This window comes from Oryctolagus cuniculus, unplaced genomic scaffold (genome assembly GCF_964237555.1).
Source record: "Oryctolagus cuniculus unplaced genomic scaffold, mOryCun1.1 SCAFFOLD_95, whole genome shotgun sequence".
Taxonomy (NCBI): Eukaryota; Metazoa; Chordata; class Mammalia; order Lagomorpha; family Leporidae; genus Oryctolagus; species Oryctolagus cuniculus.
In genome coordinates, this window is record NW_027208233.1 from 29362 (window position 1) to 47771 (window position 18410).

General features: G+C 38.8%; 1 pseudogene; it reads right to left on the reverse strand.

Annotated features, from left to right (window-relative positions):
• Window positions 1–17804: 17804 nt before the first annotated feature.
• Window positions 17805–17872, reverse strand: LOC138848052 (U6 spliceosomal RNA; annotated as a pseudogene).
• Window positions 17873–18410: the final 538 nt, after the last annotated feature.

Consider the following 18410-nt stretch of genomic DNA (forward strand, 5'->3'; position numbering starts at 1 on the left):
AGGGATTTGGGCCAACTTCTACTGTTTTCCCAGTCCACAGCAGAGAGCTGGATGGGAAGTGCAGCAGCCAGGATCCCAACCGGCACCCATATAGGATGCTGACAAGGCAGCAGTAGCTTTACCCACTATGCAACAGTGCTGCCCACTAACGGGAGCTCTTTTAATCTGAGTTTGCATAAAGAGGAGAATTACAGCATCATAAATACAGATAAGTAACAGTTTTTCTCTGCCCAGCACTTTATATTACCCAGTGCTCCACTGAGAATCTTACATTCCACACTGTGTAATTAAGAAGGCCAGTTACTTATCTTATTTTGGGTTCTGTGTTTAAACCCATGACACTTTTGACATGGGAGGATATTAGTTCTACAATTTCATAGAGACTGGTCTTTGGAAGCATCGATAGAAGTTATAACTGTGAGAGTGGTAAGAAAGAAGAGGGGAAGAAATAAGTGCCCCTTACCTCCCTCAGAGATGTCCACAAGTGCAGTAGACGATATGCCCTTATGGTTGACTTTCTGGGACAAACTGTGTTTGAGTGCTTCACATGTTCTGATAGAAAGGTGTTGCCACCAGGTTTTTAGTATATTTTGTTAGTTTTTAAAGATTTATTTATTTATTTGAAAATCAGAGTTACACAGAGAGAGAAGGAGAGGCAGAGAGAGAGAGAGAGAGAGAGAGAGAGAGAGAGGTCTTCCATCAGGTTCATTTCCCCAATGGCTTCATCATTGTGAACTTTGCTCAGTTCCTGACCTATACCTTTCCTTTAACCTAGTACTTTGCCATGTAGTAGCCCATGAAAACTGCAGACTGCATAAATTAATGAATACTTGGAGGGTTGTGATTTCTTAGAGGAACATCATGAGATAGGAGGAATAAAACAAAACAAAAGTATCCTCCGTATATAGAAGGTACACTGTTTTTGCAAGCCACAGCGAAGAGGAAGAAGCAGGAAAGTAGTGAGACTGGAAAGTTTGCGGCAAAGGTAATAGGCACTGGTCAAGAATTTAACAAGCCCATTAGGAAAACATTAAGGTTTCCTTACTTCCATGTAGACTCTGCCCTCTTATGGTGAACAGGGTCCTCTAAACCCACTTGTTGCACAAATGAAAACCCAAGCATTGTCTTCTCCCACAGATGGAGTCTGCTATTGGTTTTGATTTACATTTCCCTAATGGCTAGTGATATTGGGCATGTTCATCTATGTCTTGACCATTGAGATTTCTTCTTCTGAGAAACATCTGTTTTGATCCTTGCCCATTTCTTAGCTGTACATTTTGCTTCTTATTTGGAGATTTTCCCAGTTCTATATATGTATGTTCTGGCTATCAATCTTTTGTCATAATCAGAGTTTTCAATGTTTCCTGCCATTCTGTCCATTGTATGTTCACTCTGTTGATTACTTTGTTGTGAAGATGTATCTTAATATGATATGCTCAAATTTCTATATTTTATTTTTGTTACTTGTGCTTTTGGAATCTTACCCAAAACTGTTATCTATGCTTATGTTTTATAGTTTCTCATATGTTTACTTAGTTTCTGGTTTTATATTTAGACTTTTAATTCACCTTGAGTTGCTTTTACATAGTGTATGAGGTTTTGGGTATATTTTCAGGCTTCTACATATGGATAATCACTTTCCTTTAAACCATATGCTAAAGGGGTTCTTCTTTCTCCTGTTTGTTTTCTTTCCTTTGTTAAATAGGAGTTGCCTGTAGAAAAGTCGGTTTATTTCAGCTGCCTATACTTTTACATTGAACTATGAGTCTGTTTTCCAACAGTGCTAACACTGTTTCTATATTTTTAAGATTTATTTATTTATTGGAAAGGCCAGATGCTTCTTCCAAGTCTCTCATGTGGGTGCCAGCACCGTAGAACACGGTCCATCTTCCACCAATTTCCCAGGTGCATTAGTAGGGAGCTGGATTGGAAGTGGAGCACCTGGTCTCCTAGCAGCAACATATGGGATGCATGCACAGCAGGTCAAGGCTTTAATCCACTACACCACAGCACCAAACACTTCCTTATTTACTTCTGCTGTGATCTTTCATTATTCACTTTTTTCTACTGCCCTGCAACTTGACTCCTTCCTGTTTTTTTTCTGGGTCCTGGACGATGGTAGTAGGTGGCTTCTGGGATCTTTTTGTGTTAGTAGATACTTGGTAATCTAAAATCACAGTTTTTAGTTTCTATATTTCTCTGCTAATCACTAGGACCTTCTGGATGACAATAGAAAATGCTGGCAGAAATGAGGATATATTAATTTGCTAAGAAAATACCACAGAGAATATGATTTAAATCATGGAATTTTACTTCTCAGAGTTGTAGAGCTTGAAAATATCAGATCAAGGTGCTTAAATAGGCTCGATTTTTCCAGAAGCCTTTCTCCGATGTGACAGACACATCTACCATTTGATCTGCTTAAAAGCACTTTCTTCAGGTAGAGTCATGTTGCTGGTTAGCACTTCCATGTTAGAGTTTTAGGGAGGCACATTTCAGTCCATAACAGCAAAAGGGGCCCTGTGGTCTACTTCAATGACAGCCATCTCTGCGGAGGACAGAAAGTTTGGAATCAGCGTTAGGATTTCTCACAGTATTACTGTCAGTGCTATCTCCATCAAATGTGCATTCATGTACACACAAATCTACCTGTACTCATAAACACATTCAACAGTGGAAATGCCTGATGCTTGTGTATGGGTAACATCAATATAATAATCCATAAGATGGCCTATTAGCAGACATTAAAAAGAGAATTAGAAAGAATGACAACAAAATCTTCAGTTACCTATATTTATGTCTATATGTATGATATTCAGTATTTATAGTTGCTAAAAGATGAATACTGATGTGTGGGAATAAAAGCTAAACCTTACCTTGCAATATTGCAGCCTAGTCTACATGAAAGATGTCTTCCTAAAACCATTCACTGGGCCCACTCTGTGGCATAGTAGATTAAGCATCCACCTGCAGCACCAGCATCCCACATGGGCACCAGTTTGAGTCCCTGCTCCTGCACTTCCAATCCAGCTCTTTACTAATGGCCTAGGAAAGCAGTGCAATATGCCCTGAGTTCTTGGGCCCCTGCACCCATGTGAGAGACCTGGAGGAAGCTGCTGGCTCCTGGCTTCTGGCACCTGGCTTCAGATCGGCCCAGCTCCAGCCATTCTGGCCATTTAGGGGTGAACCAGTCGATAGAAGACCTCTCTTTCTCTTCCTCTCTATATCTGTAACTCTGCCTCACAATAAAGAAATACATTTTTTAAAAACCTTTCACATGTTAAATTTCTTAATTGTTTTAAAGATTTATTTATTTATGTACAAGTCGAGTTACAGACAGAGAGGAGAGACAGAGAGAAAGAGAGAGGTCTTCCATCTGGTGTTCACTCCCTAATTGATTGCAACTTCCAGAGCTGTGCTGATCTGAAGCCAGGAGCCAGGAGCTAGTTCCCGGTCTCCCAGATGGGTACAGGGGCCCAAAGACTTGGGCCATCTTCTACTACTTTGCCAGGCCATAGCAGAGAGCAGGATCAGAAGTGGAGCAGCTGAGTATTGAACCGGCCCCCATATGGGATGCTGGCGCTTCAGACCAGGGTGTTAACCTGCTCCACCACAGCACCGGTCCAACATTTTAAATTTCTGATACTCTAAAGTAGTACAGGACTGCATTACATCTAGGAAAGATGCATTTAAAAATTATAAATCAAGTGCATTTTAGCAGAAGTTTTAACAAATACTTCTGATTTTCTCAGCATTATATATAAATAAATGACATAATGAGTCATTGTCAGATTTTTAGCTTTTGACAGCCACTTATAATATTTCACAGCTTTTTGAAATGTATTGCTAGTGTGTTTTTCTCAACACATGCACTGGATTTTACCAGTTTAGTGCACATGGAGTTGCCTCTTATAGGATTTGCATTTTAATGGGTTTTCATGGCACATGTAATCAACATCTGCAAAGCCTCTAAAACACATAAATAATAACATGAATCAGGCTTTTTTCTTAAATATTAATTTATTTATTTGAAAGAGTTGCACAAATAGAGAAGAGGTAGAGAGAGAGAGACAGACAGACAGAGACAGAGAGGTCTTCCATCGGCTGGTTTACTCCCAGTTGGCCGCAATGACTGGTCTGTGTCAATCTGAAGCCAGGAGCTTCTTCAGGGTCTTTCACATGTGTGCAAGGCCCCAAGGACTTGGGCCACCTTCTAATGCTTTCCCAGGACATAGCAGAGAGCTGGTTCAGAAGTGGAGCAGCCGCGACTTGAACTGGCACCCATATGGCTTGCCAACACTGCAGGCAACAACTTTATCTGCTATGCCACAGCGCCAGCCCCACATTGCATCTTTTTAAGATGATATGGATTTAAGTTCATGAGAAATTATTAGCATAGTGGGAACTGATAGATATGCATGAAGCAGGATGGACTTGTTAGGAATGGTGATGTTAATTTTCTTATAAAATAAATAAATAAGAAATTAAATATGGTCAGACATAAATGAAGACTAAATTTTATTAGTGGTAATCCAGAAAACACTGATCTCAGGTCTTTTTCTTCCAGTGTTAAGTTTATATTTTTAAATGCATATTAAGTGAACAAATTTCATGTAATTTATATATACAGATTGAAGAGCAAACTGATAACATCCTATCCTATCTTCCCTTGTTCTCATATTTCCAACTCCCTCCTTCTTGTTTTATTTTCTTTTAATTTTGACAGCTGCATGCTTTGATTTTATTTTAGAATCACAAGCTTTAACCCTCTACAAAATAAAGAATTCAGCAAGTAGTAGCAGAAATATCAATGAGTATATGTTGTGTACTCTATCAAAGAGTACAGAAAAGTGCTATGAACAATACTCAAATCTCAAAATGTCAATTTAACTCATATGCTGCTTTTTGTTGTCTATATATTAATTACCACCAGTCAGAGAAAACATATGGTATTTGTCTTTTGGGGACTGGCTTCTTTCATGAAGCATACTTGTTTCCAGTTCATCCATTTAGTTACAGAAGATGGGATTTCATTCTCAATTATGGTTGAATAGTATTTTACACTGTATATATAGCTCATATTTTTGTTCCAGTCACCAGTTGATGGACATCTGGGTTGATTCCATGTTAGCTATTGTGAATTGAGCTGTAATAAACATGAGGGTACAGATAACTCATGCCTGTGCATAATCTATTTCATTTCATGCGGATAAATTCCCAGTAGTCAGATGGCAGGATCACATGGTATGTTTGTTTTCAGATTTCTGAGGAACTTTGATACTGCCTTCCATAATGGTTGCACTAGCTTCATTCCCACCAACAGTGGATTAGGGTACCTTTTTCTCTCCCTCTCCACCAGCCTTTATTGTTTGTTGACCTTTTCAAAAGAATTATTTATTTGAAAGATTGAGTTACAGAGATGGAGAGGCAGAGGCAGAGAGACAGAAGTATTTTATCTGCTTGTTTATGCTCCATATGGCCCAACAGGTAGTGCTGGTCCAATCGGAAGCCAGAGTCAGGAGCATCTCCCTGGTCACCCATGCGGGTGCAGGGACCTAGGCACTTGGGCCATCCTCCACTGCCCTCCCAGTCCAGTGCAGAAAGCTGGACTGGAATAGCAGCAACCGGGACCAGAACTGGCACCCATATGGGATGCCGTCTCCACGGGTGGAGGATCAACCCAGTGTGCTATGGCACTGGCCCCCATCAGGGATATTTTTCTATAGTACTCTCTCTCCACTGTATCTTTTTCTAGTTGAAGAATTAAGGTGATGCAGGATTAATAGAAGGAGTTTGAGAGGATTGTCTCTCTTTCAATTGTGTTGAATAGTTTGAGAAGCATTAGTTCTTTAAAAGTCCTGTAGAATTCAATAGTGAGGCTGTCTGATCCTGGACTTTTGCTTGTTGGGAGGGTCTTTATTACTCATCCAATCTCTGTCTTGGTTTTTGATTTGTTTAGCTTTTCTATGTGTCTTCATGACTCAATTTTGGTATATTGTGTATGTCCAGGAATCTGTTGATTTTTACTCTAGGATTTCCAATTTGTTAGCAGTCACAACAGATGCCCACATCCTATATTGCAGTGCTAATCTGAGTTTTGGGTACTACACTTCCAAATCAGCTTCATGTTAATATCCCTGGGAAGCAATGTATAATAGCTCAAATTCTTTCATTCCTGTCGTCAAATTGGAGAACTGTAACCTCAATGGGGACTTGAGAACCTGGTCTTGCACAGTGGTAGCCATATAGAAAGTGAACCAGCAGATGGGAGATCTCTCTGCTTCTCTTTCCTTCTCTCTTTGTCTCTGTGTGCCTCTGCCTTTTTTATCATATTAAAATATTTAATTACTTACTTGAAAGAGTTACAGAGAGAGGGAGAGACAGAAATCTTCCACCACCTAATTCATTTTTGAGATGACTTTAATAGCCAGAGTGTGGCCAGGTTGAAGCCAGGAGCTTTCCCTCCGATGTGCATGGCAGCAAGGAGCTTTTCCTGCAATGTGCGTGGCAGCATCCCAGGCACTTGGGCCATCTTTCCCTGCTTTTTCAGTCCATTGGTAAGGAGCTGGATCAGAAATGGAATAGCTGGTACTTAAACTGGTGCACATACAGGATGCCAATGTAACAGATAGCAGCTTTGTCCACTGCACCACAACCACCAGCTCCTCTATCTGCCTTTCCAATAAATAAATCTTTTGAAAAAGAACTGAAGGTAGTAAAAGTCATCATGACTGAGCAATGGCAAATTTATTGAAGTGATCTATTTTCTTAAAGATCCTTTTATGAATTTGAAAGGCAGCACTAGATGGAGAGAATGGGAGAGATTGATCTTCCTCCTGGTTTGTTCACTCCTCAAATGGCTGCAATGACTGCGGCTAGGCCAGACTGATATCAGGAGCCAGGGGCTTCTTCCAGGTCTCTCACAAGGGTGCAGGAGCCCCAATATTTGAGTCACCCTGTGCTGCTTTTCCAGACACATTAGCAGAGAACTGGATCCGTTTGGAGCATTAATGTCTATGATACTCTCCTTGCAGTTGAAGGATTTAGAATCCATTTTGATTATGGGTGGGCCAAGTACAATGTCTTCCAATTGTCCAAGGTTTGGATTAGATGGGTTCTGAGAAATTTTGTTAAAATAGTTATTAATCTTGTTTAGACAAGGTCATAGTCAAAGTGGAGGTTCTCTCCTCCCTTCAGAGAAAGGTACCTCCTTCTTTGATGACCTGTTCTGTCCACTGGGATCTCACTCGCAGAGATCTTTTGCCAGAGTGTCTTGGCTTTCCATGCCTGAAATACTCTCATGAGCTTTTCAGCCAGCTCTGAATGCCTTTAGGGCTGATTCTGAGGCCAGAGTGCTATTTAGGACATCTGCCATTCTATGAGTCTGCTGAGTATCTCACTTCCCATGTTGGATCACTCTCCCCTTTATTTACTCCATCGGTTAGCGTTAGCAGGTACTAGACTTGTCTATGTGCTCCCTTTGACTCCCAGTCCCTCCACCATGACCAACTGTGAACTGAAACTGATCACCTGGAACAGTGAGATGGCATTGGTACATGCCACCTCAATGGGATTGAATTGGAATCCCCTGGTATGCTTCCAACTCCACCACTTGGGGCAAGTCAGCCTGAGCATGTCCCAAATTATACATCTCTTCCCTCTCCCATTCCCACCACCATGTTCAACAGGGATCACATTTCAGTTAATTTTCAACACTTAAGAATAACTGTGCATCAATTACAGATCTAAACCAGTCATATTAAGTAGAACAGATAAAAAAAAACTACTAAGAGGGATAATGTATTAAGTTGTTCATTAACAGTCAGGGCTATGCTGATCAAGCCACCGTTTCCCATAGTGTCCACCTCACTCCAACAGGTTTCCCTCTTGGTGTTCAGTCAGTCGTCACTGATCAGGGAGAACATATGGTATTTGTCCCTTTGGGACTGGCTTATTTCACTCAGCATGATGTGTTCCAGATTCCTCCATTTTGTTGCAAATGACTGGATTTCGTTGTTTCTTACTGCGGTATAGTATTCTAAAGAGTACATATCCCATAATTTCTTTATCCAGTCTATCGTTGATGGGCATTTAGGTTGGTTCCAGGTCTTAGCTATTGTGAATTGTGCTGCAATAAACATTAGGGTGCAGACCTCTTTTTTGTTTGCCAATTTAAATTCCTTTGGGTAAATTCCAAGGAGTGGGATGGCTGGGTCGAACCGTAGGTTATCTACGACCTTGTCTAAACAAGATAAGAGTCGGAGAACTCAGAGGGCTTCCATAGCCTTGGAAACTCATGACTGGAGCATAGGGAGATTACTGATGCCATAGACAGGAGTGTCAATTGGTAAAGTCAACAACAGGAGTCACTGTGCACTTACTCCTCATGTAGGATCTCTATCCTTAATGTGCTGTACATTGAGATTTAATGCTATAACGAGTACTCAAACAATATATTTCACTTTGTGTTTCTATGGGGGTGCAAACTGTTGAAATCCTTACTTAATGCATACTAAACTGATCCTCTGTTAAAAAAAAAAAAAGAAATTATCAATTCCCAACTTGACTCTCACTGGGATTAAACATGACAATAGGTCTGCTCTGATTTCATCATCATTTAAAAAAAACATCATCTATTATTTTTCACTTTATGTTTCTGTGTGGGAGCAAACTGTTGAAATCCATACTTGATGTATACTAAGCTGATCTTCTGTATATTAAGATAATCAAAAATGAATCTTGATGTGAATGGAAGGGGAGAGGGAGTGGGAAAGGGGAGGGTTGTGGGTGGGAGGGACGGTATGGGGGGGAAGCCATTGTAATCCATAAGTCGTACTTTGGAAATTTATATGCATTAAATAAAAATTAAAAAAATAGTTATTAATCATAACTCTCAGTTTAAGCTTTTCTTACCAAATTTTCATGTTTGCTGATGTTTATGTCTATGGGAAAATTGGGTCTCTGGATTGCAACCAATGAAAGCATCCAGACTAACAGTAATAAGGTCAACAGTCAGCAGAATGATGTCCAGCTGAACTGAAATAGCTTTTCTTATTTGGTAGAGGGGTTACCTCCTGCATTATGCTGACATACTGACATAGACAGTAGATATTGGAGCCTGTCCCTTCTGCCAAATGGAGAATACCATATTTTGGTCCATCATATATATATTTATATATTATAATATATATTATATATTATACTATATATTTCTATACATAATATAGAATTGCATATAATTATTATAAATATATAATTGTATATAATTATTATATATGAATTTGTTATTTATATATAAATAATTATTTCTGATCCAGCTCCTTACCAATGGATTGAAAAAGCAGTGAAAGATGCTCCAAGTACCTGGATTCCTGGGACACACATCAGAGGAAAAGCTCCTGGTTTCAACCTGGCCACACTCTGGCTATTGAAGTCATCTCAATAATATATATATATATATATAAAATACATATAATAAATTATATAATATTATCTGTTTATAATTATATATTATATAATATATTGTATGATAAATTATAATATATTTTATATATGAATATATTTATATACATAAATATATAAATAAATGTAAATATATATATAAGGAATTTATTTATGTAGTTGACAGGTTTACTTACAGAGAGTGAGAAGAAGAGACACAGAAAGGTCTTCCATATGCTCATTTACTCCCCTAATGACTGCAATGTCTGCAGCTGGGCCAATCTGAGCTAGGAGCTTCCAGGTCTCCCATATTTTGGCAGGGACCAAAGCACTTGGAACAGCTTCTACTGCTTTCCCAGGCTATTGCAGAGAGCTGGATGGGAAAAGGAGAAATGGGGACTAGAACTGGTGCTCATATGGGGTGCCAGCATTGCAGGTAAAGGATTACACCACTGCACCACAGTGCTGGCCCCAGTCTATCCTTTATTAAGGAGATCTCAGTAATCATGTTCAGGTATTGCTGTCCTATATTCATGGCCAAAGTCCTAGCAGGCAACATGGTTTGGAGAATCATAAGCACAAGGTGTGTAGGAGACTTCATTTCTCATACAGCACAGTTAATAACAAGGTTCCAAGAGGGGAAATTACTTGCATCATAGTCTTTGAGAACTAATGGACATCACAGGTGATCTAAAGAATTTAGAAGGTTTGTGAGCCCCTAGAGTGAAAAAGTCACTGGGAGCACAAGGACAGTGCCTAGAGTTTATTTTGATGGATTTTAGCCCCTTTCATTGGAGGGAGGCCCGAAGAAGCTGGACTGATTAGTAAACCTCAGAAGTGTCTTTTCAAGGTGAAGGCAAACTGAGACTGAGGGGTTTTTGGAAAAATGTTGAACAAAAGACATTTCCCACACGTGGTTAAGACACATCATTTATCTACTGATTTTCATCAGATCTGTTAACATTAGGTATAAGGTACAGTGGACATGGTGGATGGCATATAGCAATATGATTTTAGTAATATATCATGAGGTGCTTTTTTTAAATGGATTTAGCAGGTAAAATTGGGCTACCTAATGGGATGTAGCTGGAATAATCACCTTTTTGTTAAATAAATCTGAGGTAATAAATGTTAGTGTATGAAGACATTGAGTTTTCTTTTATTGGGCCTTCTTGGTTATTTTAATCTGGGATCTGCGAATTCTCATTTTCTTTATTTTATTCCTCATCATGTCGGACCAACTCTGCTGCTTTGGGGATTTTTTTAGTACATCTGACATTTGGAAATTTAGACAATAGTATAGTTAAAATGAGATGTACCAAGTAAAGTATTTATTTTTATTCTGATACATATTTTGGAATTCTTCTAAAATTCCTATTGAGTATCCTTGTTAAATTTAGTTGCATCCCAGGTTAAGACTTATTGGAGGCAGGCTCCATGGCTCAATAAGCTAATCCTCCACCTGCGGTGCAGGCACACCAAGTTCTAGTCCTGCTGGGAGAGCCAGATTCTGTCCCAGTTGCTCCACTTCCAGTCCAGCTCTCTGCTATGGCCCAGGAGTGCAATGGAGGATGGCCAAAGTGCTTGGGCCCCGTACCTGCATGGGAGACCAGGAGGAAGCACTTGGCTCCTGGCTTTGGATCAGCGCCATGTGCCAGCCGCAGCACACTGGCGGCAGCGGTCACTAGGGGGTAAACCAACAGAAAAAGGAAGACCTTTCTCTCTGTCTCTCTCACTGTCCACTCTGCCTGTCAAAATAAAAAATAATTTTTATAAAAAGACTTATTGGAGCCACTTTAGTGATTACACCCATGAAACTTTGTTAATAAATGCAAATAGAACCTGGGAAAATTGATGTATATCTTATGCTGTAGAGACTTAAGATTGAACATCTTTTTTTAATCTTTTTTAATTATATAATTTAAAAACAAATTTTAGATTTTTTTTTTTACTTTACTAAGTCACAGCTCTGGCCCCATTAATATGACTTAACAATGTTTTTTCCTCTCAGAATTATCTCTATTGTTTCAGTTAACTGCATGCCTTTTCTTTACATTCAGATTCCCTCAGCTGTCAAAGCTTATTCATCTTAATTCTGTTGTTCCTATTTCCCTCCCTTTTATTCTGTCCCTAGGCTAATTGAGATCATGATTCTCCATTCCTTCTGTGTGGTGTCACAGTAGGCTTGAAGTGTTCTTTTTCTCTTCTGATTTCTAAAGAAAGAAATTATGTATTCCCCCAGTTTAGATATTTTAATAATGCACTCTAAAACAAAGGTTAAATGTTCTTAATTTGACAAGAATTTTCGGGGCCAGTGGTGTGGCATAGTGGGTAGAGCCACCACTTGCAGTGCTGGCAGCTCATATGGATCCAGATCTCTGCTATAGCCTGGGAAAGCAGTAGAAGATGGCCCAAGTCCTGGGCCCCTGCACCCATGTGGGAGACCTGGAAGAAGCTCCTTGCTCCTGGCTTTGGATTGGCACAACTCTGGCCATTGCAGCCAACTGGGGAGAGAACCAGTGGATGGAAGACCCCTCTCTCTTCTCTGCCTCTCTCTGTGCAACTCTGACTTTAAAATAAATAAATAAATCTTTAAAAAAAGATTTTTTTCTAATTTTAGATTTGTTCTACTTCATTGCCACTTCAGGGTGTGTGTAAGGAGTGCATATCCAGTTTTTCTATTTTGGAATTTTGGGATTTTGTATTAGCTCTGCTGTGTATTCATTTTTCTTGAGCATTGGTGATATCTTCTCCTTAGTTGTATTAAGAGAGAGAGCAATAGCCCTCATGTCTTTTTAGGTAAGTAAGACATATTAAAAACAGAGCATTCAGTATACATTCATAGTATTTTGACTTGTTCAATTGATTTTCCTGACCTCCCTTGGATATTCTTGGTCTTTGCTGTACAACTTTCTATACTCATTAATTCTTTGATATTCCCAAATCCAGAAAATGAATGACTCAACAGCTGTGTTCCTGTATTTGCTGGGACTCAGGGTAAGAAGCAAAGTGGAGGTGTTCAGGAATCTAAAGTTACATGCTACATAGCAAAGCACATCATTTCCTATACAAAGTGACTGGGAAATCCAGAATCTTTTGCACACATATTGGATCCTGAACTATTACTGGACTATTCAGTAAGATTTTAATGTATTTATTTTCTGTGTGTGTGTTTGTATTTCTAAATAAACTCTGCTGGGCTACTTAACATTAACATGTATTGCAGAATTCTTTCATCAGTTTTTACTTTTAAAAAGTTTCTCTTTCAGTTTTATGGGAGAGGGTAGAAGTTTCCTGCTATGTAACTGAAAGTTCATTCATTCATTAAAGTTAAAAATATTTGTTGCAAATTGGTAGAATACTATTAATTCTCATGTGATTTACATGAAACTAAATACATTCTCTATTTTGTTTTGCTTAAAATTTCTGCATGTGTGGACTTCTTTTTTCCTTCTTGCCCCAAATCCCTTTGTGTATTGGGATGGCAAATGGGTTTTACACTGGAGAAAACATGTTATTTTGGCAAAGAAGTACTTAGCCTTCCTGCTTCAAGTATTCAAATATTGCATTGGAAATCAGTATATTTGTTTACTGTACAAATGTCCTTCATACAATTTTGTAATCTTCTGGGATGGGAGAGGAAGCAGGAAATAGGAGGATTATGGGTGGGAGGGATGTTTTGGGGGAGGGGAAGCCACTGTAATCCAAAAGCTGTACTTTGGAAATTTATATTTATTAAAAAAATTAAACAATTTTGTAATCTTCATCTTCCTTTTTATTTCATCCTTTTTAAAAAAAGATTCATTTATTTTACTTGAAAATCAGAGTTACACAGAGAAGGAGAGAGAGAGAGAGAGAGCAGTCTTCCAACCGCTGGTTCACTCCCCATTTGGCCACAATGGCTGGAGCTCTGCCAATCCAAAGCCAGGAGCCAGCAGCTTCTTTTGGGTCTCCTATGCAGGTGCAGGAGCCCAAGGGCCTGGGCCATCCTCTACTGCTGGATAGTAAGTCTTACTTGCCTAAAAAGATGGATAGTAATTTGAGTAGCCAGGACTTGAACTGGCACCCAATTGGAATGTCAGCACTGCAAGCCACAGCTCTACTTGCTACTCCACAGCATCGGCCCCCTAAATTCTTATGAGTATTGCTACACGATTGGAATTTATAATTGATAATGCTGAACAATTGAAACTGTCTTATTTACAATTGTAGGACTGGATATGGCAGTTCTACTTGAAGTAAAGTATGTAGCCTGCTTATTGTATGATTTTCGGAAAAGCATGTATTTATATATAACAGCAGATCTGTTAATCATTTAAAAGTGAATTGTCATGATTACCCAGATGTAAAGAATGCAATATGTGCTAATGAGTTAGCAGTCACAGACATTTAGAATTAGAGGGATTTTAGAACTTTTTCAATACTGCAGTTTTTATGAAAAACTAATAATTTTTTTTATTTGACAGGTAGAGTTATATACAGTGAGAAATCAGAAAGGCCTTCCTTCCATTGGTTCAGTCCCCAGATGGCTGCCACAGTTGGAGCTGTGCCCATCCAAAGCCAGGAGTCAGGTGCTTTCTCCTGGTCTCCCATCCGGGTGCAGGGCCCAAGCACTTGGGCCATCCTCTACTGCCTTCCCGGGCCATAGCAGAAAGCTGGACTGAAAGAGGAGCAACCAGGACTAGAACACTTTGCCCATAAGGGATACCAGCACCACAGGTGGAGAATTAACCAAGTGAGCCACGGCGCTGGCCCCCGATAAATTTACTCTTAACAAAATATCAAAATATCTTATTTAGTATAAAGTTAGTAGTGAAAAGAGACTACCTTGTTGAACACAGAAATTTGAGATTATATTTCTTGGTATTAATTTGCATCTTAAGGCTTATTGCCTAGTTTATTTCAATATTTCAATCTAATATTCCTAATAATATCTTGTACTTAGTGGTTCACTGTGTGCCAGACAATATTCTTTTGATTTTTTAAAAGATTTATTTATTTATTTATTTGGAAGTCAGAGTTACACAGATAGTGAACAAGAGGAAGAGAGAGAGAGAGAGAGGTCCTCCATCTGCTGGTTCACTCCCCAGATGGCCTAAAAGGTCAGAGATATGCCAATCTGAAACCAGGAGCCAGGACCTCTTCAGGGTCTCCCATGCAGATTCAGGGGCCCAAGGACTTGGGCCAACTTCCTACTGCTCTCCCAGGCTATAGCAGACAGCTGAATGGAAAGTGGAGCAGCCTGGACTTGAACCGGCCTCCATATGGGATGCCCCCACTGCATGCAGTGGCTTTACTAGCTACACCACAGCACTGGCCTCAAGACAATGCTCTAAAATGATGCATTAATTATTCCCAAATATTGAAAAGTGGCATGGTACACATTTGAATGTGTTGTTTTGTACTAGTTGTAGAAACAGTTTAAAATATATTTAGATTTAAAAATGTAAGCTTTGATCTAAAGGTTTACTTTCCCTTAAGGTGCCTGTTTGGAAACTGAGAGATCATTGAAGTCTCAAGACAGAGTACAACTGATCTTATCCAAGCCTCCTTTATCACATGAGGATGCTAAATGCCAAGCCCAGAGAAGTAAAGTGAATTGTTCAAGGTCACATAGGTAAGTTGTGGCAGGGATAATTCTGTATTAGCATTAGGTATCCTGATACATAGGCCACTGTTCTGTCAATTTTGTACTCCTTCTGGAGTTAAAGATTCTAAGTTGTGGAAAATTGAATTTGGAAATTTAGTGGTTGCTATGTTGTTATGGTGAGAAATTTCTGTGTATAGCTATGAGTTGCTTAAATTTTATTCAATATATTTTTCTAGTATGTTTGCTATTTATTTGAAATGTATAACAAGTAGCTTCATCTATTTGCCAAAAGAATTTTTAAAGATTTATTTATATTATTTGAAAGTCAGAATTACACAGAGAGAGAAGGACAGGCAGAGAGAGTGGTCTTCCATTCACTGGTTCACTCCACAGTTGGCCTCCATGGCTGGAGCTGTGCTGACTGGAAGGCAGGAGCCAGGAGCCTCTTCCTGGTCTCCTATGCAGGTGCAGGGGCCCAAGGACTTGCACCATTTTATAGTGTTTCCCAGGCCATAGCAGAGAGCTGGATAGGAAGTGGAGCAGCCAGGTCTTGAACTGATGCCCCTATGGAATACCAGCACTGCAGGTGGCAGCCTCACCCACTATGCCACAGTGCCAGCCCTTGCCAAAAGAATTTATAGAAGCTATTCCATATATACACTTAACAATTATTTAGTTACTTGACATGAACTATCCCTGCATATTTGAAAATTTTGAATGGTATCACTTGGGTTTTAAGAATGTTATATTTTAGGTCTCTTAATATTTTTAGTGATGATGTTTTAAAGGCCCTTTCTGTTTTATGAAAAATGATAAGGATTTTGTTTTACAATGGCCATAGTATTACTACTTAAAGCAATAGATTAAATAAAACTTTTAAACAAAGTCATTTAATACTGAATTCTAACACACTGGTATATTTTAAAGTGAGAAGCCGGACTTCTTTCAGATATTCTAAAGAAGAATGATAATCAAAATTGAAGACATCTACAGTTTTTAATCACTTGTTTTAAATATTGGTCATAATGGTCCAATTTTGAGTTTAATTTTAATTAGCTTTTAAATGATTCAATATGTTTTATAGAAAAAATTCGGAGAACATAATTATATACTCAACCTCCCTCCCTTCTTTTTCCTTCTTTGTCATTTTTTTTAGCTTATGAAATGACATTTTCAGTTTACATTACATTAAAAAGGGTTCTTGAATCAAGGGACAAGTTTAACAGGCAAAAAGCAAAAAGATCGTAATTTAGAGGGAATATAGACAATGGCTCTAAACAATATTTGAATATCACATCTAAACAATATTTGAATAAATTGATAAATATTTTAATTTCTCCTACTAAAATGCTCAAAGTCTTTAATTATTTATCAAATATTAGTGCAAAATTATGGATTTAAATGATCCCAAAAAGTGATGAATTTTTGTGTAATAAAGTCCAATTTTTGTCAAGGCTTTTTGACAGTCTCACAGAAAACTTATGTTTGTGAATGGGAAGAATAATACCAAAATATCCATACTACCAAAAGCAATTTGCAAATTCAATGTAATCCCAATCAACATACCAACGATGTTCTCAGAGCTAGAAAAAATGATGCTAAAATTCACATAGAAACATGAGAGATGCTTAACATCTAAAGCAATATTATAAAGCAAAAAAAAGCTGGAGACATCACACCATATTTTAAGACATATTACAGGGGTCAGCACTATGACAAAGCAGGTAAAGTCACCGTCTGCAGTGCCGGCATCTCATATGGGTGCCAGTATGTTTCCCAGCTGCTCCACTTCTTATACCCCTCTCTGGTATAGCCTGAGAAAAAAGTAGAAAATGGCCAAAGTCTTTGGGCCCCTGCACCTGCATAGAGACCTGGAAGAAGCTCCTGACACTTGGATTCAGATCAACAGAGCTCCGGCCATTGTGACCATTTGGGGAGTAAACCAGTGGATGGAAGACCTCTCTCTCTCTCTGCCTCTACCTCTCTGTAACTCTGCCTTTCAAATAAATATACTGCAAAAAAAAAAGAAGAAGTGTTAGCACTGATATAATAACAGACACATAGTTCAATGGAAAAGACTTGGTAGCATAGAAATAAACCCAAATTTCTACCAGCAACTCATATTTAACAAAGGAACTAAAATGAACTGGAGAAAGAAGAATCTCTTTCACAAGTGGTGCAGAGGAACTTGATTATCCATATGTAGAAGCCTGAAAAGAGACTCCAACATCTCTTACACTATGTGAAAGTGAACTCACAGTGAATTAAAATGTAATCATAAGACCCAAACCCAAGTACACATAGGGAAACTCTAAATATTGTCAACACACAATAGCTTTTGGGTAAGATTCCAATAGCAATAGTCACAAAAATAAAAACAGAGACATTTGAGTATATCCAACTAAGATACTTCTTCACAACAAAGTAAACATCAGAGTGTAGATACAATGAACAGATGGCAGGAAAAATTAAAACTCTGAATGTTTACAGATTTCCAGAACATTTACATGAATTGGAAAAACTCCAAAAAATACAGTGAAGAAACAGGCAAGGATCTGAATAGACATTTCTCAGAAGAAATGTACATGGTCAAAACATGTGAATATGCCCGATGTCACTAGCCATTATGTAAATATAAATCAGAACACCATATCAGTCTCCAACACCTGTGGGAGAATACAACACTCAGGTGTTTGTGTGTGCAGCAAGTGGGTTTAGAGGACCCTGTTCACCTCTGGAGAGCAGAGCCTACAGGGAGGTAAAGAAACCTTACTGCGCAGGGGCATGCTAATCTTCTCTGTATCATTCCAATTTTAGTATATGTGCTGCCGAAGCGAGCACATGTGCTGCCGAAGCGAGAAAGAGATGAAAAGAATTTATCTCAGCTAGCCACTAATATTCAAGAAACAAGGTCTTCAGGAAAGCCAACTCAACTGACATTTTCATGTCATTGTTAAATAAAGGAAAAATTATCTAGGTTCAGCAATACGTAGTTTATAAGAGAAAGACTACAGAGTAATTTCCTTGGCATAGAAATAACTTTTTTTTTTTTTTTTTTTTTTTTTTTTATCCATGAGGGCTTGCTATCACCACCACACACCCACATCCCATATACAAATGCCTGGCTTGAGTGGTAGCTTCTCTGCTTTGAGGCAAGTTTCTGCTAGTGTGCACCCTGGGAGGAGACGGAGGATGGCAGAAGTGCTTGGGTCCCTGCACCCAAATGGGACATCCAGAATGAATTCCCAGTTCCTGGTTTTGGCTTGGTCAAGCTTTGGCTATTGCAAGTGTCTGGGGAGTGAAGCAGTGGTTCCCTCTTCCTGTCACTCTGCCTTTCAAATCAATAACTGTTGTTGGTAATGACTAATAATGATATTCA